We start from the raw sequence: 26,337 nt of genomic DNA on the forward strand, positions 1-26,337 counted from the left end.
CCACCAAGTCTCTAGGAGTAATGGTGTGTGCCACTGTGTTGAGAACCGGGGAGCTGGTTTCTGACAGTGGGTCTCCTAAGGGTGATGAGGCTAAGAAGGTAGACACTGCTGCCCACACAGTTCTTCTCAGATGTTTCCCCCAGAAATATCACTGTCACTGCAGGGTAAGCTTGTGTCTTCCTCCTTGGGTCTTGAGGCAAAGCTTGAAGCACATACTGCGAGCTTTGGATTTCTTTACTGCCTCATGCTTGGTCATTAAAATTGATAGAAATTTGGACCTCAACTCCATGATCTTTTCCTGATTGTTTAGTATAGAAATAAACAGCAGAAATGTGCTCTTTATCCTTTTGCTTTTGGGTGGTGAATGGAGATGGAGAGAAGTTCCCAATTTGAGCTCCAAAACCCGAGTTACTGCATAAACATCATTGGGCTGCTTTGTTCTAGGTGACTGTCTGCTTCTTGTATGAAACTCAAAACATAAATATATTTGGAGATTTTCTTCCTCAGCCTGGGTATTGGTGTTACTTCATCTCTGCAGCATCAAAAAAAAAAAAAAAAAAGAAAGAAAGAAAAGGGGAAGAATAGGAACTTGGCCAGTTTTCCATCCATCCACGAAGTCAGAGTCAGCTTATTTTGTTGCATTCTGGTTGCTGGGTTTTCTGCTCTCTTCTGCTGACAATTACATTTAATAGTCATTTAAGAGATTGATTTATATCATTGAGCCCTATGCAGTTTTATATTTAATTTCTGTTCTTGTCAAGAATCTCAAAGATATCGAGAAGAAAGGAAGACGGAGAAGGAAAATACGTGTCATGTGCCAGCACTCTCTTGTGGGTTGTGTCATTTCATCCTCACAGCAGCCCTTCAAGGGGGAGGCAAGGACCCTGATGCTCAGGAGAGTTAGGTGAGGCACCCAAGGTCACAGAGCTGGGGTGGCAGTGGGCAGGAGGCAAGTGTGGTTCTGTCAGACACCGAGGCCCAGCCTCATTCCACCTCATTGCCTCTCCTCATAATCACCAGATGTCTTCAAACTCCAGGGAAGCTGAGGCCAAACCTCATTTTTCCACAAACCAAAAGGGGCCTCTGGAGCTCCTTGGGTGAAGATGTCCTGCATTCAGTGTCCTCCCGGGCTGTGGCCAGAGAGGGTCCCTCAGGTCTGGGTCCCCATGGGGATGCAGGGTTGTTCCCGTGGTTGTGAAGCAGAGAGAGCCAGCCCAAGGACAGCTGGAAGGAGGGCAATGGAGGCAATCACAGCAGTAACAGCTACAGAAACAAATCTGTCAGCTCCCCTGCACCGCTCACCTTGCTGGGCCAACTCTCACCCCGACCCCGCAAGGAAAGTATTACTATTCTACAGTACATTTCACAGGTGAAGAAACTGAGCGTCAGAGAGCCTCCATGACTTAGCCAATGTCACACAGCCATGCTTACACCTGGGGTTTGAACCTGAGACTGTGGAGCTCTAAAACCTGTGCTCTTTCCGTCACAGGACCCACCTTCTGAAGGCACCTACTAGGTCCATTTTCTTTTTCTCTCCTATTGTAGACAGGTTTGGGGATTCCCTTGTATGTAGGTTGTTTGACATCTTTTGTTCATTTTTATTGTCCCTGATTATCATTATTCCTTATGCTTATCCCTGCCATTCTCCCCACCCTTGTGACTTTTCCCCCTAAGAGCAGCAATCCTCTGGGGTCATCTTTGACCTCTTTCCGCAGGAGTACAAACCAGTTGTTCTTCCCTCCTATTGAAGCTGCTACCCTCCCCCTCCCACCCCTGGAAGCAGCAGAGAAAAGGTATATTCACAGGAGCGTACCTGGAGGATGAGGGCAAAGGAAGAAATGGTAGGTTTTGCTGTTCTACACAGCAAGTGAGATTTCTTGGTAGAAAACTTAGAAGTATTTCTAGACACAGCCATGGCTGCTAAAGCCTCCAAAAGGACCTCCCAGGAAAACTTTCAGACTGGAGGGATAAACAGATTGGTGTTGGCTCATTTGCCCGTTCATCTTCCTAGAAATGGGGCCTGGGGAGGTGACCCCTTTAGACAGGGTCTAACTCTATATCCCCAACATATCGGATTTTATGGCATTAAATGGAACATTTGAACTATTAACTCCAACTCAGCATGTCCCAGAATCAATTTGTCTCCTTGTGTCCCATAAATTTGCTTCTCCACTTGTGCTCCTTTCCGTAGAGATTGGCTCCCACTCTCTGCAAAGCCACCCAAGCCAGAAACCTCAGGATCAGTTGGACTTTCCCTCTCCAGTGCCCCCTTCCATCTTCAGCCCCTCAGCAGTGACGATTTGTTTTGCTTCCTTGCTGATTTCCACATCTGCTGCAAGAGAGCAGATTCCTCATGCGTCCCAAAATGCAGATCTGATCATATCACTGTCCTGTGATTTTCTCTTTTTACAATTTCCCCAATACTTTCAATGTAAAATCATAAATTCCTTTCCCCATCCAATAAGACCTTTTGTGACTTGGTCCCTGCTTACCTTGTTCTGACTCATTTCTCATCTCTGCCCACTCCCGTCTACACTCCAGACATTCTGAAGCACTCCATTCGGAGCTTTAAGTAGTTGCTGGTCCTTGCGACTCCTCTAAAAATACATTTTATACCTCCTTTCAGGTGAAGAATCTGAGCCTAGAATCACACAGCTAATAAGCAGCAAAATCTGATTTTAAAGACAAGTCTCGGGCTTTCCTGGTGGCGCAGTGGTTGAGAGTCTGCCTGCCGATGCAGGGGACACGGGTTCGTGCCCCGGTCCGGGAAGATCCCACATGCCGCGGAGTGGCTGGGCCTGTGAGCCATGGCCGCTGAGCCTGCACGTCCAGAGCCTGTGCCCCGCAACGGGAGAGGCCACAACAGTGAGAGGCCCACGTACCGCAAAAAAAAAAAAAAAAAAAAAAAAAAGACAAGTCTCACTGTCACTGAAGACCAGGTCTTTCTGACAGATTTGGGGAGCCTGGCATACTTTGTGGATTTTGCCAGGCCTGCAATGAGAGAGAGAGGGTAGACTGAACCCCTTCTACTCAGAAAATCCCGACATCATCTGGCTATAGCCCTGTCCTCTCTTTCTGACCCACATGATTTTGCAGATGTCAGGGGTGACTGAGCCCCAAGATTAATAATCGCTGTGAAATTCACTGTGGCCAAAGAGAAGGCACACGATTCATCTTGTGAACTGTGCTCAGATCCCATTGCTTGAGTTTAATCAGGCTAATGAACCAGATGGCTTCCTCTCTAAAGTGACTTCGGCTGTTTCCAGTAGTGAATAACAGCACACCAGGATTTGAAAGGGAGAAAGAAGAAAATTCAGCTGGGGAGAAACATCCTCCAAGTTACCCAGCTGATGGGTTGGCAGTACTGGGAGAAGTGGGGAAGGGTGGCTGGGGTATGGAGGATGAACAGGGTGGGTGGGAGCTTGGTGGTGTCCATTCTAGGCCTGTCACCTCCAGGAAAATGTTCCCAAGGAAGGGGAGGGCTTTTTAAAGTGTAGAAGATAAGTCCAGGGAACTCAGAGGCCAGTGCCTTCAGAGGAGAGCAGGTGGTAAAGGAACTTGATCCCAATAATGCATTCATTTGTCTAACATTTACTGATGCCACTGTATGCATAGCCTATTGTAAACACTGAAGATACAACAGTGAACCCAACATGGGCTCTGGTTCTAAAACTCAGGGCAGTTGTCTTTAAACATTTTAAAACTACAGAATCCTTTGTTCAAAGGAAACCTTACAGATAAGCCCAACAATTAAAGAAAGGCAAAGCTCTAGGTGGCCTCTGATGAGGCCCTTGTGAACTCTAGGGACACACAGAGCGCAGTGGATTGTGCTGTGCTGCCGAGGGGGAATGACCCAGGGGCAGGGGACCCAAGAGCTATCTTCCAACATTTGATGGGGGGTCCTGGGGAAGAGGGGCCTGACCTATCCATGGTGGTCCCATGGAGTCAAGACTCTATTATGAAATAGAAAACCAACCCAAACGTCTAAATCACCAAACTGAAGAAAGAATAGGGAAATGGATGGCCTTCATGAGCAGCTGGAACCAGGGATAAGATGCTACCAGATCCTGGTCCCTTTTCTCCCTTCCCCCGCCCCTCACTCCCCTCCTCCCCGTGCACTTCTAAGGGAGTCCCTACCCACAGGCCTTGCTGCAGTGACTATGAATGTGTGAGCCTGGCCATGTACTACGCCCTGAGGCAGCCCACACAGACACCCCTGAATGGCCCATCCTGGTCACCTGACTTAAGGGCAGCCTTAAGAGGCTGGAGGCTGGCCAGGGGCTATAACTTAGGTTTGCATTAAAAAGAAGAGCTGGGACAAATGAATTCTCTGTCTCTGAAAACGTGAGCCAAGAGACACAGAGAAGTTGCCGGTTAGCTCTGGGGAAGAGAGAAAAATTTACTTAGATTAGGGGTCTGAGATGGCCTTTGTGGACTGTCCAGTCAAACGTCTCAATTTGCCCTGGGGAATCCCAGTTGGTCTCAGGTTAATTATGACTAGGGCCTCATTTCACTCTCATGAGTATTCGGATTTAGATGAAAAACTATTCAATCACTTTAATTATGGACCATAATAGGGTATAGAGTGGGAGATGGGAAGGGATGAGAGAGAAGGTGGGGTCAGGCCTGGAAGAGCCTTGTGGGCCAGGCATAAGAGTTTTGACTTCTATGGTGAAGACTATGGGGATTTTTAACATGGAAAGTACAAGATCAATGTCTGCCTTTACAAAGATCATTCTGATAAAGTGTGGACAGCTGATGAGAGACGGGCTAAAGAGCTGAAGGCGATCAGCTGGGAGGCTGACTGAACACTCCAGGCAAGACAGGGTGGTCTGAAATATACCAAGTGACTTGTAGAGATAAGAAAAGCAGATGTGTTCAAGGGCTATCCAGGAGGAAGATCTGAAAAGATTTTGGAGACTGATTAGATTTGGGGGATGAGGGAGAGAAAGGTGTTAAGGGTGAACAGTGATGCATTTCTGCAGGAAAAGCCTGCTGGCGGCTGGAACGGTGAGTGCGGCTTTGAACGTGTTGGTTTTGAAGGCCATCAAAGTGGCGACTGAGCGATCAGGGTGTAATTAGGGAGATGCTGAATGGGGAGTGGTTGTTGGGGGTGGAGGGGGCGCGGGTAGCTTCATTCGTGGGAGTGGAAAGATCACACAGAGAAGATGGGTAGGGTGAAGAGCCGGAGGCAGGAGGGAGGACAGGTGAGAATAACACCCAGAGCTGTCTGTGCGTCTGCGTCTCATGCTTTGCCTTGCATTCCTCTTACTCTTCTTCTTGTCATTCCCCACCACAGACTGTACTGGGTTTGAGGCCTGGCACCTTTTAAAGGTCGAATCATCTCCCACAGTGCCTTTGTGTAGCAGGTTCTTTGTATATATTTGGCACTAAATGATGGAAAATTTTTAAAGGCCTGTGAGATTGACCACCAGGAGATCACTGATAACCTTAGGAGAGCATTTTCCCAAGGTGTGTTGGGGCAGATGCCAGACTGCAATGGTACATGGAATGGCGGATGAAGGAGAAAGAAACCAGTAACTCAAGCTATAATCCGGGCTGCCTCACTTTCCACTAGTCCATCTTCTCCGTCTTCACTTTGAAGGCAGTATAGTTTTTAATTATTCTTGAAAGAAGGGCTTGAGACATTTAATCATTCGGGAGCCGCAGGTGCAAATGGGGGAGTCAGAATGTCTGGTATGTTTTCCCCTTAAGTCCAATGCTGCTAGAAAAACGACAGTGATAGGAAGCACGGTACTATGTTTGAATCCCAGCTTTGCACTTGGGAAGGGCACCATTTAGATAGCTCAGAATAATTTGGAATTTGAAATCAGATCAGATTTCAAATTGGGGTCAATATCTGGCTCTGTTATTTACTTACCTAATAGTTTTGCAAACTTTGTAAAGTTTCAACATCTCTGACTCTTGAGTTACTCATCAGGAAAATGGGGATGATAATGAATATCTTTCAATTTGCATAGCTAATTCAATGGGTGGTAGAAACTGAAGCTCACAGAGGTGTTATATAACATTCCCATGTCATTTGACTAGTATGTGACAGAGCTGGGATTCCAACCCAGAGCTCATCAGTTTTGATGTTTTTGTACTTTCTAGGGCACTCTGCTGCTTGACTCATGACCTCAACTCTTCTTTGGACTGAAGCAAGGCATAAATAACTCGATAAATGCCTGGATCAAGAATATGCAAAGTTCCCTTCCCTACCCTCATTGTCCTTGGGACCTTAAGAAATTACCCCCCCCCCCCGCCCCCGCCGACTCCACCATTATCGCTGAAGTTTCTCATTAAACGGGTAGAAAATTGTATGACCTACTGCACAGGCTAATCGTGAGGGTTAGACTAGTTAATGTCAGCGAAGGTACCCAACAGAGTATTCACATGGTAAGTGCAAATTAAACGGTAACTAAAGCTGATTTCAACTTTGAGATTGGTGTTAACTCTTCGAACAAGCTCTGCTGATAGTGGCAGTAATTATAGTGATGGAGGCGGTTGTAGTAGGAGCAGCATTAGCTAACATTTGTAGAACACTGGGAAATCTTCAAGTGCCAGAAAATAACTCTCATTTAAATAATCTCATTTAAATTCACAACAGCTCTCTTAACAGATGTCATTATTCCTATTTTTACAGATTAAGATAGAAAGGCATAAAGAAAGAGGATAAGTCACTGGTCCAAAGTCATCTAGCCTTATGCGATAAAACAGGGGTCAAATCCAGGGCTCGGAGTATTAGTGAAGTCTCCACCTCCAGTAGACGCCAACACGTGAACCCCAAGGTTTGGTCAGAATTTATTCCCATGAAGAGTCTTATGAGCTAAAAAGGAAATAAAGAGGCACTTTCCAGGAAGCACCATGACTGCTGAAGAGGCAGACCCAACTGGCTCGCTGGCTTTGCTTCTGGGAGCTGACCCTGGGCTTTCGAGGACAGTGCTAGCAGCTGGGACAGAGGTGAAGGCATTGTCACCAAGCCGTCATCTCTCAATGGCTCCCCAGCCCCAGCCTGTGCTTCTGTGGCCTCCTGGCCTGCCAGCCCCCATTGCTGAGGCCAAGGGGAAGGAGAGAGAGACCTGGGCTAAAGGCTGGCAAGAGACATAGTCAGAAGGGAGAAAGGTGGAGCAAAAAAACCTGCTGAGGGGGCCTGGCAGGGAGGCTGTCAGCCTGCTCATCTGTATGCTCCGGGGTGAGGCCTGCAGTGGAAGGCACTGCCTGGGCAGAGTCATTTGGACGTGGGCATTGAATCAACCAAACCCCATGGGCACCAGTTCTGGGCTTCTGGGGACTCAGATCCCATTCCCTGCTTGCCCTATCCTCTGCCCCAGCAGTGGGATGGGCCTGTGTGTGTGTGTGTGTGTGTGTGTGTGTGTGTGGTGTGTTCCCACATTAAAGAGGCAGAAAAGATGGAAGGCCCAGCGTCCGTCCCCAGCAGGAGCTCAAGCCCAGGACTGTGTCCTCTCACTTTCTCCCTGTAGCTGCTCTAAAGTCCTCTCCCCCAGATTGTTGGCAAAGCTGCAGAACTTCTGATTCAGTGACATTTTACAGGATCACCGTGTTCTTTCTTCAGAGCCATTTGAGATAGAACTGAGAACAGGAAGCCCACTGTCTCAGAGAACTGGACCAAGGATGGTGCTCCCCAAACAACGAGGGCTTCAGGGAGTCGGAGCAGTGGGGGAGCAAAGGCAGGAGCTAATACCCCTTGTGTTCCAGGCTGGCATCAGGTACTGTCACATGTTTTTTTCTTTTCTTAGTCCCCTCAGTAGTACCAGGAAGTGGGTAAAATTGTTCCCATTACAGGGAGAGGAAGTTGAAGCTAAGAGGGAGAAAAGTGATTCACCTAAGGTCATTCAGTGAGTAGGAGGCCTAAACGCTCTTTAACACCAGTCTTTTCTAATTCTCCATGATGACTCTTCCATTATGCCATGTAACCCCCAAGCTTTGCCGTGAACCAGAGTTCCTGGGACACATCAGTGGTTTTTAAGGTAGTGCTGAATGGCGTGAGCTTGGGGGGCTTACACGTGCACCGTGGTCACTGTGCCTTGTCTCCTTCTATACACTAAATCTAGGCTGTATCAGAAATTCTCCTGGAAAGACAGACAATTACCAGACTGAACTGGCCGCCTCCGTGCATATGGATATGGATGAGTATGCACACATAATCAGACAGACACACACACTTACCGAAGGATCTTGGAGCTGGCAAAGAATTGGTCGGCCATTTAATCCAAATCCCTGATTCATTAAATTTCTAGTAGCTAAACTAGACAGTTTTCTGGTCTGTGCTTGGAGATTTATAGAATGTAAGAATTTTTACAAAGGGAGAATTGTAAGAAATAGTAACAAGTGGGGTGTGACCCCAACAATGCACAGGCTTACAGGGTAAGCACCCAGATTGTGTGGTGGTTGTGGTCAGGAGATGGTTTGGTTTCCGGTAATAGCAGCGGCAGTGCTGGTGGTCCTGATGGAGGAGGTAGGGATGATGATGGAGGTGGTGGCTTGTTGGTAACAATGAAGGTGGTGGTGATGGTGTCGGTGGTGGTAGAAGAGGTGCAAGTGGTGCTGATGGTGGCAGAGGTGGTGGCGGTGGCCAATGATGGTGGAAGTGGTGGTGATGGTGGTTGGAGATGAAGGTGGTGGGGGAGGAGTAGAGGTGACAGGGTGGCAGGAATGGTAGTGATGGTGGTTAAAGATGGAGGGGAGGTGATTCCAGAGGAGGAGGCAGGGAGGAAGGTGGAAGGGTGTGGTGGTGGCCTTAGAGGGAATGGTGGTTTACCCTCTAACATTTAGGCTTAAGTTGAACTTCTCAAAGTATGAGGAGCCAGTGCACATGGGGAAGGCTCCAGGCCCAGCGTTGGCAGAGGGTAAGTTCCTTCCTAGAACACCAAACACCTATCCGGATTGTCTCAGGGTAGCCCACTGCCATGAGGAGAAGCAAAAGTCCATAGCTCCCTCCCGGCCTGCCCAGCCCAGGGTGCTACTTGGCTCTGGAAGTCCCCCAGGCCAGAATCCCGCCAGATACAGCCAGTGTCCACCATTCCCAGGTCACAGGACTCTGAGACCTCGCAAAATTTTTGAAGCTTCAATAGAAATGGTTTTGACAGAAACACTCTCAGGTCCACAAAATGTAACACATTTCCTCTGATAGGTACATACGCCCCCGCCCCCCCCCACACTTACACTCACACAGTTTCTGCAGAAGTTTGTGCTATTTGTTTTTAAAAACCAGTACACACAGAACAGAGTATGTGCTTAACGTGCCACATGCCTACCTCCGCCGTCCTGATCCGGGCTGCTTACATGGTGCTGGCAGCTTTGCCGCTGACTTAGTCACTGAGACACCACTCGTGAAGAAAATCAATATGTTGTTTGCCTCTCTGAAGTGAGAGCATGCCAGATGAAGAGTCACAAACAGTGGCCTTGACAGCAGCTCTCCACGGTCCCCCAGTCAACACCAGGCTTGCCTTCTGTTGAGTTTCAGCAGCCTTCTTACCTGTCAGGAGTGACATATGGCATACTTGATAGACGAAACCTCTACTCTGCATGAGCTACGTTAACTAGTATGACATATGGGCTTCCCTTGGCAAGTAGCTATTTTCAAGGCTGTTTTAGGGTAGCCTTGACCCATAATGACTCCTATCATTTATTATGCTCCACAGAACCCCTTCCCCAAAAAGCATCTGCAGCTCATATTCCAAGCACTCCTCCATCCATCACCTCCATGCTCCCAGCAGTACCTCCCAAATCAGAAATTCACTGAAGTGTCTGCCTTTGATATGATCCCTTACTTCCTCGCATGGTGAGTAATAGAAGAAGGTAGAAGAGCATGTAAATAATCATTCCTTCTTGGTGCCTGGTTCTTGGGAGACACTTAGAAAATGAACATTCAGTGAAGGGAATGAGGGCTGGGGTTCCGGATGTGGAATCTCTAGTTTTTTTTAAGGCCACATTAACTGCAGTGCACGGAAAAGGTCAACTGAAATCTTCGATGGCCTCCTGGAAGCAAAGGGCCCAATTCAGCACTTCCAGACCATGAATACAGTTTCCTAGGGCCACAGGCTATGAAGCCTTTGTCTGGACAGGTTTGCATAAGACAGTGGTACATGTTGGTACCTAGAAATTCTCCAGACCCACAATTTTAAGGGTTTCCTTTGTATCCCAGTTGTCTCCACGAGGATAGGGTCAGCCCTTGGTAGCTACAGCCCCTTGAAACTCTGGACGGTGACTCAGAGATTAGCCATAAACAAAAAGTCACCCGTGGCATGAGGCTTTGGCACTGTGTGTACCTGGCAGTAGTGTCCCTGCAACCCCACCTGGCTCTCAGTCTCCATATAAGGAGGGGCCCCTAAATTCTAGCAAACCACAGAAGCAAAGGCCAGTTTTAAGGAAATTGCCACTTTCCACGGTAAAATAAAATAATATCCAGACTCTCTGCAGCAGATTCTGCTGGTTGCTAACTGAACTTCCCAACTGAATCCTGATTCTGTTCAGACATCCACCCATTACCAGCGTGGCATTCCACTGACGTCTGTTACTGGTCCAGGAGTGGGAAGTGTAAGAAATTACAGTCCATGCTTGAGGTAGCATCATACTTCTTGATATGCACAAGACGTAGTCCTGATTGCCATTAGCAGCCATCTTAAAACCACAAGGGAAACCAGTTTGGGGTAGCAGCTGACACTGAGGGCAGCTGAGTAGAACGCAGAAAGAACCTGCGTATTTGATGCCATCATTGAAATGTGGATTGCAGCATGCCTGGGGCCTACTCTACCCCAAGCCTCCTGTTATGTCTGATAATGCATCTCCCTATTGTTTGATTCAACACATTCTGTTCCTGGCAGTCAAAATGATCCTAAGTGATATTCACTGCAAGGCTGAGTTGGGAGGAAGATTCTCCACATGGAGAGAGGCAGAAAAAACAACACGGCCCAACTCTCATTTCCAAAGATTCACCTTTCACGAGGACCTCAGAGGGCGCTACTCCTCTTTAATGCACTACAATCCTTCTCTTAACAGCTCCTCTGTAGAGCAGAGGGTAGGCTGGGATATTTACACAATTCTTCATGCAGTGTTCAGAGATAGTAGCAGGAAAAAACACAGAGAGTAACTTGCAACTAGATAATCTGGTTCTCAAGATACTCCTTGGTCTTTAGATGATGGCTTTGGGTTTCATTCAGTCTTTATATGCTGGGCACCATCCAGCATCCGAAAGTCATGCCTTAGAAATCTATGCACATTGACGCCTAGTATGCGAGTAAAGGAAAGAGCCCTAGAGGAACAGGGAATCCTTTCTCCCACCTTCTCGGTTTCATGCCTTTTCTTGTGGTGATTGACTTGGGAAAGGCCACATGTCTCAACTTTAAGAAGTCCTTCTTAAGGCCACAACAGATACAATGAATAATGTTGTTAAATAATACATGAGAAGGAAACTCCATCCCGGTATAATGCAATGACTCGAGCATCGATACAAGAGCCAGAAATAGGTCATAAGGGGGACAAGAGCATTATTTCTTTACAAGCTATGGAATGGGTCATGGGTCTCTACCAGTGTGGACCCCCGAATCAGCCGGGCCCAGGCCTCTACAGCCCATGCTGAACACCGTATAAAAGAGATGTCATAGTACATACCCTCCATTCCTATATTGGCAATGGAGCGTGGTAGACTGTGGCCCACTGCCTGGGTTTGCCCCCGTTTTCGTCACTTGCTTGTTGTTGTTGTGGGAACTTAAGCAAGTCACTTAGTCCTTTGAGCCTCAGTTTCTTTGTGTGCAAGCCTATTACACAGGTTGTCATGATGATTAAGAAGATAAAGTATATAACTGTACCTGGCACATCAGTAGTTTCCTAATACATGGTAATTATTTTTAGTTATTAATAACCATTCAGCCAGTTTCCCAATTCCTCCCGTGACCTGTTTCAGCAACTCGCAACTATGTCTTAGCGGCTCATTCTTCTGTTGGGTTTCCACATGACCCTCACACTGGACACACAACTTACTCTTTCCCAAGTTACAGCATTGGTGGTACTCCATCCTGCAATGTCCAGCAGGCTTTCTTGGAGAACAGCCTCTGGCATTTCCAGGCCCCAGGACTCTGCCTGTCCAGAGGTGACCACCTGGGCTGCACTCCCACCCATCATATCCAGACAGGACCAAACCCAAAGCCTTTGAAAGACTCTGATTGTAAGTAGAGGAGACTGTTCCCAGGGAAAATGAGCCCATGAAGCAGCCTCCTTGGAAGTGTTGGAGAGGTGCATGGCTCTCAGGTGAGCTTTCACCATTTCAACGATATGATGGCATTGAATGGCGAACTGCCCCAGCTTTGGTGGGAAGTAAGTCTGGGCACTGCCAGCATAATAAACAGTTTGATCTCTCTTAATAAGGCCCATCTGCCTGTGGTGGGCCAGAGCCGACAGAATCTCCTGGGGCTCCTAGAGCCAGATGCCTTTCAACGGGTTTTGCCATCAATCTTAATAAATACAAGAAGGCAGCAACTGGCACGATAAATTCAAAACAATCCTGACCTGGGAGGCTTGTGCTCGGAATCCCTCACCATTTCAAATCAATTCAGCCAGTATTTACAGGGCACCTCCGGTGAACCGGTCACTATACTAGGCAATGGGATTACAAAAATGAGTAAGATTGTCACTGTCCTGGAGATGCTTAGAGCTGGAGAGAGGTGAGGAGTGGGGCAGATGAGGGCCAAGAGGGTAAAAAAGAATTATAGGTTCTAACACAGGGACATAAATAGGGTGTAAGGGGTACACTGAAGAAAGAGGGGTCAGTTCTCCCGGGATTAGGAGGGTCAGGAACGTCTTCACAGGGGAAGTGACCCACATATCAGGTCAACAAATATGTATTGACTGTTAACTGGCACCAATATCTGTGCTAGAGGATTTCACAGGCATTATCTCTTTTATGCTTCACAAAAACCCTGTGAAGTAGATATTGTTATCCCTGTGATTTTCAAAGATGGGGAAAGTAAGTCCAAAGGTCACATAGCTAATGAATGATATGGAGCTTTGATAGAATTAGAGCCCTCAGTCTGACCACCCAAACAATGGATGTCCTAACTTTGGGGGTCTCTTTTGCCCATGCACATAAGCTTCAGCCTAGCACTTACATAAGTAGATGCCCAGATATCTACTCATCATTCTGGTGACAGGAAAATTCATGCAAGTGAAACCCACAAACAGAGAAGCTAAGGTGAACCCCCCTCCCTCATATCCCCACTTCCTTCCTCATTATCTCTCTCAGTTTTAGAGGCCTTAAACTAGATGGGAAAAAAAAAAAAAAAAAGAATTCTTTGCCTCCAGAAGCCACTATGCTTCTTTGTTTCATCATGTTTGCCTTGAAATTGACAAACAGCCTACTGCTGAGGACACCAGAGTAGGGTGGGTGGTAGGCTGAGAAGAGAAGGATAACAGTGTGGAGTGGGGAGGGGAGGAGGGAGGGAGAGGGGAGAGGAGGGAGTCCTGCCAGGGCTGTGAGGACCTAGGGCTAAGGGACAGGAAGAGAGGGGTGAGTGTGGAGGCAGAGACCTAATCATATGGGGAGAAGATACGGAGGGTGAAAAGGAGATGGCCCACTGATCCAGAGAGAGAAGCAGGAAGAACCATAGCAGGGCTCAAAGAGGGCAAAAAAAGGGTGGTTTTCACATATTCAGTCAATTCTGGCTACTCCTGCCTTGATCCTTGTGTCCCAGATCTGAAGCGTCTTTGGAGGGATACTGTGCTGGCTCCTTAAAAGTATAGACTCAAGTATTGGAAGTACTGGTTTCTGAAGGAAGAGGCTAGACCTCAGGCTCTCCGTCAGTAAAGGAGGGGAGCGAGGATTAGCCCAGGTGATCTTTCCAGCTCTGACACTCCAGGACATCAGGGCCAGCCCATTTCCCTGGCTTTGGTTGGATAGAGAGGATACTAAGAGTCTGGGGACTTGAGCCAGTTCTGTAGGACCATGTGAAGAAGTGGCAGATTTAAAACAGAATCAATAAATAAGCTGCTACTTAAGGAAGGCAATCTTAGGCCTACCCTCCTTCAGGTAGTTTTCCCAAAATCCTTTTGTGGTCATACCATATTTCCCTTTCCCCATGTAGACTCAGCTTTAACTGAGCGGTTACTTACAGACTGAAGAGGTCACGAGGTGCAAGACCCTAGCACAGGGTAGTAGGCAGAATCATGTCCCTTGGATATTAGGCCCAAATCCCTGGAAGCGGTGGAGGTTACCACATTTGTAAGAAGGGGCTCTGCAGGTGTGACCAAGTTAAAATTTTGAGATGAGGTAATATTCTGGGTTATCCAGGTGCGCCCTAAATGCAGTCTCATGTATCTTTCTAAATGGGACGCGGGGGAGGTTTGATGCAGACAGAGGAGAAGACCATCTGAACGACACTAGCCTTTAAGATTCGAGTGAGTGATACAGCCGCAAGCCAAGGAATGCCAGAAGGTGGAAGAGGCAAGGAATAGATTCTGCCTTAGAGCCTCCAGACAGAGTGCAGCCCTGTCATTGTCTGACTGGAGACTGATTTCTGTCCAGTCAGACTGATTTTGGACTTCTGGCCTCCAACACTGTGAAAGAATATATTTCTGTTGTTTTTAAGGCACTAAGTTTGTGGTAATTTGTTACAGCAGCTGTAGAAAATGAATACACCCAGTCTCATCCTGCCCCCTGATTCATGCCTACACATTCTGCACACATGCCCTGCAGTCTGAGTGTATCATGGGCTTTCTGTGTCCCTTGGAATGATGGGGCATCTGGACTCTCTGGGCAAGCTGTAATGAGAAAGTCATGGACTTGGAGGTATGGAGAGGACCTGAATTGGAGATCCAGTTCATTGATTTTTGTGGTGGGCAGAAGACTTAGCCTTTCCAAGCCTGTTTTCTCATCATAAGATGGGAGTGGTAGGTAATCCCTAACTATCTCACTGCTGTCATGTTAGGACTACATGATATAATGGACTTAAAGGTGGTTTGTCACCTTTAAAGCTCTGTGTACCTTATTATTTTTCATTAAATCCTGCTTCCTGTGCACAATCCGGGGCAGATCCCTAGTGATATGCAAGTAAGAGTCAGGTTGGGAGAGTCTTCTGTGGCTCTTGGTAGCTCTGGCATTTCTCTGATTCTGTGAGCAGGGAGCAGTGGCACAAGGTATGAATGATCCTAGGGAGGGTTCATGGATGTAAACCCTTTTCCAGTCCCGCCTAAACTGGGGTCACTGTGTACTTTGTCCATAGACTGGTCAAGACCATAAAAATCCTAGATGTGTTCATGACCTTAGCATCACCAAGGTGAAAGGACCTGGCATAAGTCTGATAATTTCCTGACAATGTGTTATTTGCTTTATGTCTCCGGTACCTAGCATGGAAGCCCCAATAAATGTTTATTGGATGAATGAAGGAATGAATGGATATATGAATGAATGAATGAAAAGAAATGAGCCTTGAATATCCACAAAACCTCCATATCACAACCTTCTTATATCCTCCAATATAGTACCTGTTTATGGGTTTTTGGTTTTTTTTTTAACATCTTTACTGGAGTATAATTGCTTTACAATGGTGTGTTAGTTTCTGCTTTACAACAAAGTGAATCTGCTATACATATATCCCCATATCTCCTCCCTCCTACCTTCCCTATCCCACCCCTCTAGGTGGTCACAAAGCACTGAGCTGATCTCCCTGTGCTATGTGGCTGCTTCCCACCAGCTATCTATTTTACATTTGGTAGTATATGTAAGTCCATGCCACTCTCTCACTTCGTCCCAGCTTACCCTTCCCCCTCCCCATGTCCTCAAGTCCATTCTCTATGTCTGCATCTTTATTCCTGTCCTGCTCCTAGGTTCTTCATAATGTTTATGGGTTTTAGCCTAAGTTCTCCTGTCTCACACTATATCCCTGGATCTCTGTTCTGAGCTTGGTTGGAACAAATTCTTTCAAGTCTCCATTAAAGAATCACTTCCAATACCATTAAGTACTGTCCATGGTCCTCTCCTGAATTTACTGGTTACCTGTAATCACCATCCATTTGGGTTTCCACCACTGCACTGGACTCTAGGGGTACAGCAGCAGCCAGCCTTGTTGTCTGAGGACAGAATCCTCTCTGTCCCATATTCTGTTAGAACATCCATCTGCACCTCGGGACCAGCAGCAGCAGAATTAGAGTCCCCCAACTTCCATCCCACCACATCTTACCTCTTTTACCTAGGCTGCTAAGGTCCAAGCATGGTTTCCCCAGATTCTATTAGAGACATACTTAGGAGAAGAATGAGGACCAAAAATTTCTATAGATCAAATGGAATTTTTGAGAAGCTTGGTTTTCTTTTTTTCTTATTGCTTGTTACAGTAGTATGTGTTCATTGTATAGAGCTCAGAAAGTACATAAAAGCATAGAGTATTAGATAAAGTCATTAGATGGCACAAACAAATGGAAAGATTTTCTGTGCTCATGGATTGGAAGAATTAATATTGTTAAAATGTCCATACTGCCCATAGCAATCTAGAGATTCAGTGCAATCCTTATCAAAATACCAATGGCATTTTTCACAGAAATGGAACAAATAATCCTAAAATTTGTATGGAACCATGAAAGACCCTGAATAGCCAAAACAATCTGAGGGAAGAACAAAGCTGGAAGTATTATGTGCCCTGATTTCAAACTATACTACAAAGCTATAGTAATGAAAACTGTATGGTACTGGCACAAAAACAGACACATAGATCAGTGGAACAGAAGAGAGAACCCCCCAAAAAGCCCACACTTATATGGTCAGTTAATTCATGACAAAGGAGACAAGAATATACAGTGGGGAAAAGACAGTCTCTTCAATAAATGGTGTTGGGAATACTGGACCATTTTCTTACACCACATAAAAAATAAACTCAAAATGGATTTAAAGACTTAAGTGTAAGACCTGAAACCATAAAACTTCTAGAAGAAGACATAGGTAATGTGCTGTTTGACATCAGTCTTAGCAATATATTTTTGGATCTGTCTCCTCAGGCAAGGGCAACAAAAGCAAAAATAAACAAATGGGACTACATCAAACTAAAAGGCATTTGCCCAGTGAAGGAAAATCAACAAAATTAAAAGGCAACCTACTGAATGGGAAAAAATATTTGCAAATGATATATTTCATAAGGGGTTAATATCCAAAATATAAAAAGAACCCACACATTTCAATATCCAAAAAAGAAATAATTCAATTTAAAAATGGACAGAGGACCTGAATAGACATTTTCCCAAAGAAGACACACAGATGGCCAATAGGCACGTGAAAAGATGCTCAACATCATTAGTCATCAGGGAAATGCAAATCAAAACTGCAATGAGATATTATCTCACACCTGTCAGAATGGCTATTACCAAAAAGCCAAGATATAACAAGTGTTGGTGAGGATGTAGAGAAAAGGGAACCTTTGTGCACTGTTGGTGGGAATGTAAATTGGTGCAGCCACTTTGGAAAACGGTATGGAGGTTCCTCAAAAATTTAAAAATAGAACTACCATACAATCCAGCAATTTCACTTCTGGGTACCCACCTATAGAAAATAAAAACACTAATTTGAAGAAATATATGTACACCTATGTTCATTACAGCATTATTTACAATTGTCAAGATATGAAAGCAACCCAAGTGTTTATTGATAGATGAATGGATAAAAAAGATATAGTATATATTAAATATATACAATGGAATATTACTCAGCCATAAAAAAGAATGGAATGTTGCCATTTGCAACAACATGCATGGACCTAGAGGGTATTATGCTAAGTGAAATAAACCAGACAGAGAAAGACATTTTACTATATGAATTCACTTATATGTGGAACCTGAAAAACAAAACAAATATAACAAAACAGAAACAGACTCACAGATACAGAAAACAAACAGGTGGTTGCCAGAGGGGAGGGGAGTGAGGGAGGAGTGAAACAGGTGAGCGAGATTAAGAGGTACACACTTCCAGTTACAAAATAAATGAGTCACAGGGATGAAATGTACAGCATGGGTGATATAGTCAGTAATATCATAATAAATTTGTATGGTGACAGATAGTAACTAGACTTATCATGGTGATCATTTTGTGATATATAGAAATATCGAATCACTATGTTATACACCTGAAACAAATGTAATATTTTATGTCAACTATACTTCAACAAAAAAAGAAAGAGAAAAAAGGTCATCATAATTTTACCATCTAGGGTCAATCACTATTAATATTCTGGTATATTTCCTTCCAGTCATTTTTCTATAATTTTTACATAATTGAGATCATAGAGTATACACAATTTAAATTTTTCTTTCTAAATGTAACAATTAACATAAAGCATTTATATCATAAAAATGCTCTATAAATATAATTATTATGTATTATATATATGTTGCTGCATAATGTTTTTCAATCTAATATTAACAATAATTTATAGATGTAATCCTCAGCTCTCCCTTAGTGCTCCAACTCTGTCCTATATTCTTTTTTTTTTTAAATGGAAATGCATTTCTTTTATTTATTTATTTATTTTATTTTACTTTTGGCTGTGTTGGGTCTTCGTTTCTGTGCGAGGGCCTTCTCTAGTTGTGGCAAGCGGGGGCCACTCTTCATCGCGGTGCGCAGGCCTCTCACTATTGCGGCATCTCTTGTTGCGGAGCACAGGTTCCAGACCCGCAGGCTCAGTAGTTGTGGCTCACGGGCCTAGTTGCTCCGCAGCATGTGGGATCTTCCCAGACCAGGGCTCGAACCCATGTCCCCTGCATTAGCAGGCAGATTCTAAACCACTGCACCACCAGGGAAGCCCTGTCCTATATTCTTTGTTCCCTGTACAATCCATTTGCAGAACTCAGCATCACTTTGAGCTCTCTAAGAAGAATTCGTTCATTCCAAAGCAACAGTGAGCAATGAAGAATGTAGACTGGTACTCAAGATTTGACAGGGTAGATAGAAGAAAGATACTGCAATGCATTATCCTGAAGCAAACAACTTTACTAAATGCATCTCTTAACCACTTCTGATTTATATTAAGCCCCTATGCGGCTGGAGCAGGAGTTTTTTCATTTTTGTTTTTGTTTCCCAATTCTTCTTTCCTTCTTCCTACATACTACCCCATCCCCCCATTATATATAGTTTTAACTACTAAGAGCTCCTAGCTTCACAGACTTACACTCATCCTGGCACTCACACTCATCCTGGCACTCAGGAAAACAAAGGGTCTTTGAACACCTGGACTCATGTACCTTCTGTCAAAAGTAATTTAATGACAATCATTTGATAATTGAATAGGCCTTAAAAATAACCAATCCATCCCCCCATCCCCACTGACCTCATTTATCATCATCGTGTATTTCTTCCAGACACATAAAATGCCTTCCCTAAGAGTAAATGACTTTCTCAATTTCATTAAACTGGTGTATAATAAAATCTCCTTAATTTGTTTTTCATGGGATCAACTCTTTCTTACTTGGGTCTGAATAAGAAAAACTTGTTTTAAGGAAAAAAAAATGGAAAACCGTGCATACAAATATGAAACGTGTATATGTGAATTCCATAGATTCCCAGAAAATCTAATCAAGGGATGTTTTATTGGGGGAAGAAGGGAACGGTGACAGTTTAAACAAAATCCATTCGGTAGAAAGAAGGCATTGGACGAGTGAGGAAGCCTAAAACCGAGGGTCAGGATGTGGTATTTTTATCTTCTGGGAAGGTCCCTGTCGCTGTCAACAGAAGACCTGTCCGCGTAAGGAGAGTCCTGCCTAGAACGCTGGATCCAGGAGTGCACAGCTCATTTCTGAAAACCACAGCCACTTGGAGCTTGTTCAAAGGGAATTACGATAACCATTCGAAGGGCTATAAGGAAAGCCTGAAAGCAGGGACCAGTGGCTCCGTGTTAAGCATCTGGAGGAAGTAAACGGGGTGGGCGTGATTCCCACTTACAACCAGGCAAAGACGGGTCTGACTTGCAAATCCTGAGAGACTGTAAGCAACAGAAGATGCAGGAGGTCCCCGAGAAGAAAGCGCCAAGGTGGAGAGGGAAGCAACAACCACCCGCCGTGAGCTGACCAAAAGCATTGCCTCCTCAAAGCTTTTGTTTGTGAGCAAGAAAATAGCACGCTCTACTGGGAGTGGTGTAGCTAAAGAGTGGCCCTGAGGACCACCCCCTCTCTTGGAGCCTGGGGACTCTGCAGAACCTGGAGGTGGTTCCCTGCCCCTTGCCCTACCCATCAAGTGTCCTGTCTGTTACCCGAGACTCCCAGAGTGAGGGTCTGGGGATGATGGTGGGCTAGGATTGCAGGTTTAGCACAATCTTCACCCGCAAAACAACCAAAAAATCCAGGATCTCCAGGTAAATTTGAATTTCAGATAAATATTTTTTTTAGTGTAATATGTTCCAAATATTGCACGGCAACGCTAAGATGATGACAAAACTAATGACTGTCCAAGTTTCCCATTAGTAGTAAAGAAAAGAGGAAGTTAGAGAAATAGGGAACTTAGTTATTGGAGAAGCAGTCTGTGTGTGTGTGTGTGTGTGTGTGTGAGAGAGAGAGAGAGAGAGAGAGAGAGAGTAAACTGTCAACAGATGCTTAGGGAACTCACAAGAAGATAAAAATGCTTTTTAAAAACTTAGGTTCCACTGTAAACAGAAAACAAGTCATTTGTGTGGATTTTCCACCATTTCTGTTTTTTTTTTTTTTAAGATCCCATATTTTTTCTCCTCATAAGGACCTTTTGTACTTACACCATCAGAACTGTGATTTGAGAGCTTGCCAATGCTCTCCAGGTACCCTCTTAGCCACGAAATCACACCTATTCTTCACAGAGGCTCTGACAGCTGCCTGCCCCAGGTGCAGGGTGGATCTTTAAGGAGGTCCAGCTATCTTCTCCCTTGTCATCGTGAAGTAGCTGTGAGACTACTTGGAAGTTTTGTTTCCCAAAGTTCCTTTCCACCCACACCACGACCACATCACCATCACAACTTCCTTACTGGTTGGAATTTGGTCTAGAAAAGTTATCTGCTACTTCCTTTACTCCCTGGGAGATAAAATAGTCAGAAAGGCAAATTATGAATGTATCAGATGCTCTGCTTTTAGCCAAATGATGTTCCACAGATCTGAATAGTACAAGCTCCCAGCTTACTATATTCTCCCTGGGGCCAGTTTTACGACCTGTATCAGAAACGCACCCTCCATTGCCTCTCTCTGACCGGGTATGTCGTGTCTTTTCCCCCACTTGAGTTTGCCCACTCGCTCCTTTGCCTGGTGCTCCTCTCGGGAGCATTGTCCATTTCCAGATAGCCTAAACCTTCTTGACTTCTGTCTCTGCTTTGGTCTGTTGGTGGTGGGTATGTGCTTTATGAATGGCACCTATCCTTCAGTTGTCCTATTTCAGCCTTGAGGCCCATATTGCTGTGACCCGGAGAGCCATGCCAGAGCACATGGGATGCCCCGTGGATCACCTGTTTCACTTTGCTCAAGACGCAGATGTTTTGGACATCTGCAATGAAAAAATATTGTCTCAGGCATCCCAGGGAGGCACCTCGGATTCTCTTACTCATCTTGTGGTGGTGGTCTGCCCAGGGTTCCTTTCCTTCTCCTGCTTCTAGTGATAAGAACTTCCTCTTCCCTTGGAAACTGCCCTCCTGCAAGCCCCTTATGTCTCTGCTGGAACCATCAGTTGCAACACCCCACCCTCTGGCCACAGGGGAAGTTTCATCAACCCCTGGGTGAATCCGCCCAGGCAGTTTCATCCCATCTTTCTATCACAGAGACAAGCTCACGAGACAGCACATGTATCAATTTGGATCAATCTTCCCCTGAGAGCACCTATGAGGTCATTAGTGGGGTGATTTAGACCTGAATGGTGGGTAACAATGATCCCCTCTCCTCCTGCTAAAATAACCCCATCCTTAAAGGCAAGTAGAGCTGAGTGGTGGAGGGAGGGAGAGATCTGGTGACATCGTTCAAGTCCCTTCATCCAGTTATGCCTGTGGCTACCCTACTCCTGGACTTCCATTTTGTGCTCCACCTGCTTTGCATTGGGTTTAACATTTGCAGCTAAAGAGTCCTGAACAACACACACTTGGCATCTGCCGTTCTCCCTGGACTTAACTGACTCTAAATGCCAGCACATTCATTCTCTCCCACAATTCTCAACATCAGTCCCATCGACTAGGCTGGTCATCCCCATTGTAAACATAAAGGAGACTTAAAGAATGCACAGCTAGTAAAGAGCTCTGCTGGAATCTCAATGCAGATTTTGACTCCAAGTCTTTTTCAAATATTTTTACTGTGATGCACAGAAAAAAATTTTAGTATGCTAATATGCACATATTGTTAAGGTGAACCATATGAAACTGCAGATGTTGGACCTTTTTGGCCTTAAAATGGTAATTTCATATAGTTCAATCTCTATGTATGGTATAACAGAATCAAAAAGATTATGAAATAATCCTTACCTCTGTTACGTATAATACATTGTAATATATTTTATCCTACTTCATCTTTTTTTCTCTTTTTTTAAATTGAAGTTATAGTTGATGTACGATATTAACACCTGTTAATTTCAGGTGTACAAAAAAGTGATTCAGTTATACATATAGATTCTTTTTCTTAATAGGTTATTATAAGACATTGAATATAGTTCCTTGTGCTATACAGTAGGTCCTTGTTGTTTGTCTATCTTATATACAGTAGTGTGTGTCTGTTAATCCCAAACTCCTATTTTATCCCTTCCTATCCTACTTTATCTTTTAAAATGCTGGTCACAACCCACTAAACTGATTTCATGACACCCTAATGAGTTGTGACATGCAGTTCGAGAAAATATGACCTACACGAAACCATTCTGGTAACCATGCTTCTCTGAAATGTTAATCCCACTCCCTTTAAATATCACTTTAAATCTCTTGTGTAAACTTTCAGACACAAATGTCCTTCTTCATCATCATTTCAGCCAGAGCTCATCTGCCTGGATTCTCTTCAGAAGTATCTAGAAGGGCTGCCTGCTAAGTCACACCTGGGGTATGGGATATGGTGAGCCCACCATGAGGATCACTCCAACTAAATTCAAGAACCACAACCTAGAAATTGTCATATGAAGTGAGGTAAACCAGACAGAGAGAGACAAATATCATGTGATACCACTTATATGTGGAATTAAAAAAAAAATACAAATGAACTGATATACAAAACAGAAACAGACCCACAGACATAGAAAACAAACTTATGGTTACCAAAGGGGATGGGGAGGAGGGTTAAATTAGGAGTTTAGGATTAACATATATACACTACTATATTTAAAATAGATAACCAACAAGGGCCTACTGTATAGCACAGGGAACTATACTCAATATTTTGTAATAACCTATAAGGGAAAAGAATCTGAAAAAAGATATATATGTGTGTGTAGCAATCACTTTGCTGTATACCTGAAACTAAAACAACATTTTAAATCAACTATACTTCAATATTAATTAATTAAAATTTGAAAAATAATAAATTCAAGAACCACAAATGGGGTTGTAGCTACTTGCAATAATGAAAATGGTGATTCATAATAAATATTATTGTAGCAAGCATACCACCATTAGCCCAAAATGAAATCCAAATTTCTCTAAACGTGTCTGGTTGACATGTGATCTGATTAGCCCATACCAGTTAATTTCGTGTAGGTCCCTGAAAGAATTAATTTTTGTGAAATTAACTCGTCCAAGGCCTTTGGTTTTGTCTGAATGAGAAGGAAGGTTTGTGCTGAGAAACCTGATTCATGGAGAGAAATGATGAAGAGGGCAGATGGGCATCTGTTCCCTGCCTGGCCCGGGCAGTTGGTGTCCAAGCCCCAGGGAGAGAGGGGCTCCAGGAGCTCTTCCTATGCAGGGCTCTGTTGCACCCAAGAGACAGTATGTGACATGGGGTGGGAGTGGCAGAGGAGGTTCTTGGCCATTGCATCATGCCCGCTGGGCCAGCTCTAGAGCAGGAGAAAGTGAGGTGCAGGAGCTGTGCCTCTGGTATCAGATTGTGTGGGGTGCCCTGTAGAGGTCCCCTGGAAATGTGACAAGTCCTTAAGGGGAACTTTACTGGCACCAGGGCCCAGCTTGCACCACAAGGGTAGCAGCCAGTGAAGCATGGATAGTCACTGCTAATGGCACCTCATCAGCTAGTAGGTCTGGTGAAATTCAGGTTACATTAAGCAAGCACAGTCACATTACAGAACATCGTGTCTGGAGAGTACATTACACAAACTGCTTTCAAGGACATATTTCGCAAAGCTCACAGCAACTCTAGGAGGTGGGCAGGGATGGCACAGGATCCCTATTTTTCAGGAAGCAAAGGTTGTAGAGGGAAGGTGGTGGGCATGAAATGCCATGGCCAAGATAATATGGCTGGAAAACAGCAGAGTCAGGATTCAAACCCAAGTCCTCACACTGCTGGTTTCTGTTCTTTCTGCTGTGCAGATGGTTCCCATGGCAACCCTATCAAACTGCCCAAACAGTGGTACGCAGGAGGGAAAGAAAACCAGGATGGCAAGGGTGGGCGCCAGCTCCTCCAGCCCTCCCCAGTGCCTTGTGGTCCAGAACAGTGAGTCATCCAGTGGCACTCTCCCTCCTTCCACACCCATTTGACACCCCTACTCTCCAATCCCTCTTCAAAATGGACTGCAAAGCCAGATTTTGTGGGCATCTCCCCACAGGGCTGGGAGCGCCGGACTCAGGAGGCTGCTGTAGACAAATCCTAGTAGCTGTCCTCACCCATCACCCCTCCTTGGAATCACCCACCCAGCAATCAACTTGAGGATAGATGGCAATGGACCTTCCCAATGAAAGTCCCTGAGAGCAGCTTCCATGTCTCTACTTTTCTTTGGAGGCTGATTCCATGCACTGAGCACCTGCTTTGGGTCAGGCCTTGTGTTTGGCCTTTTATATGCATTTATTTGATTTTCACTCTGTCTGAACTAAGGGAGCACGGCCATCTCATATTACAGGTGAGGAAGTTAACGTTCCCAGTGTCATACAGGTGGTAAGAAGCAAAGCTCAGATTAGGACCAGATGTCCTGCTAGCCCCTCTGGACAGCTTTCAACCACACCATATTGTTTGGGGGCTCATTTTTCCTGCTCTGGAAGGAGAAGGCATGGACGTGTGGGAAATGAAGCAATGATAACCGCTGGATAGGGTTCCTGCAGATGAACAAACTCACCTGTTCCCAACTGGTATGTGGCAGATACACACTGGGAAGCCTGAGCTGGCTGTTTAAATACTGACCGGTTGGTGAATCGCCACCTGAGTGACTTTGCAGCATCCCAGCCATGCTGGTCAGTTCTCCCAGGACTTTACAAGTCAGCAACTAAAAGGCTATCGCCAGGGCCTCAGGGGCCTCAGGACCATAGTCACCCCAGTGCTTTGATCACTGTTCACTCTGACTGGCTGGCTGTGCCTGTGCTATACCTGTTATATATTCTGGCATCACTTCTGCCTGACCTAATAAATGACATGGAATGGAGGCTCTTGGATACTGACCAATATCTGAGATGCTTAGCTGGATTCTGGCTTAAGAAACATCCTGCTTTCAGAGATAACTTGTAGATGATGAGGTGTGTTCCAGAGTGAGGGGCCATGGGTGCTGGTGAAGATTGGCTCAAGGATTCCCCACGATTCAGAAAAGATGTGCCCTACTGTATAGCACAGAGAGCTATATTCAGTATCCTATGATGAACCATAATGGAAAAGAATATTTTAAAATGTATATAATCAATATATGTATAAATGAATCACTTTGCTATATAGCAGAAATTAACACAGCATTGTAAATCAACTACAATTTAAAAAAAAGTCTAAAAAAGAAAAGATGTGTGCCTGCAAAAGTGGGACAGCATGAGATTCTTCAAATGAGCCCTATCATCTTTTTGATTCTCATGATAAAAATCAGAATTACACCTGAACGGTTAGCTCATTACTGATGGACAAGTACCCGTTCCTGATCAGGCAGAGCTTGAGAAGAGTCCTGTGCCTGAAGCCTGCTAGCTGTTGGTTTACAGGATTGCTTCTGTAGAACTTGGAGAACTTGCCACACTTTACTGACCTTGGGGTCTCCCGTCTGCTGCCACCTCTCAACCCTTCTCAGAATATAAGAAATCCTCTAATCCCTGAAGATATTGACTCCACACTCAGAACTTGTGGAAATTGGCTCCCTTCCTTCAATTTCTGCTGGAAAATAATCATAATACCTCCCATTTAATGAACAACTCTGACATGCCACACACTGTGCTAGGTGGTTAACAGACTTTATCTCCTTCACTCCTCACCACAATTGTACTATGTCCATTTTATAGGCAAGGAAACTGAGGCTTG

This window comes from Phocoena phocoena, chromosome 4 (assembly GCF_963924675.1).
Source record: "Phocoena phocoena chromosome 4, mPhoPho1.1, whole genome shotgun sequence".
Taxonomy (NCBI): Eukaryota; Metazoa; Chordata; class Mammalia; order Artiodactyla; family Phocoenidae; genus Phocoena; species Phocoena phocoena.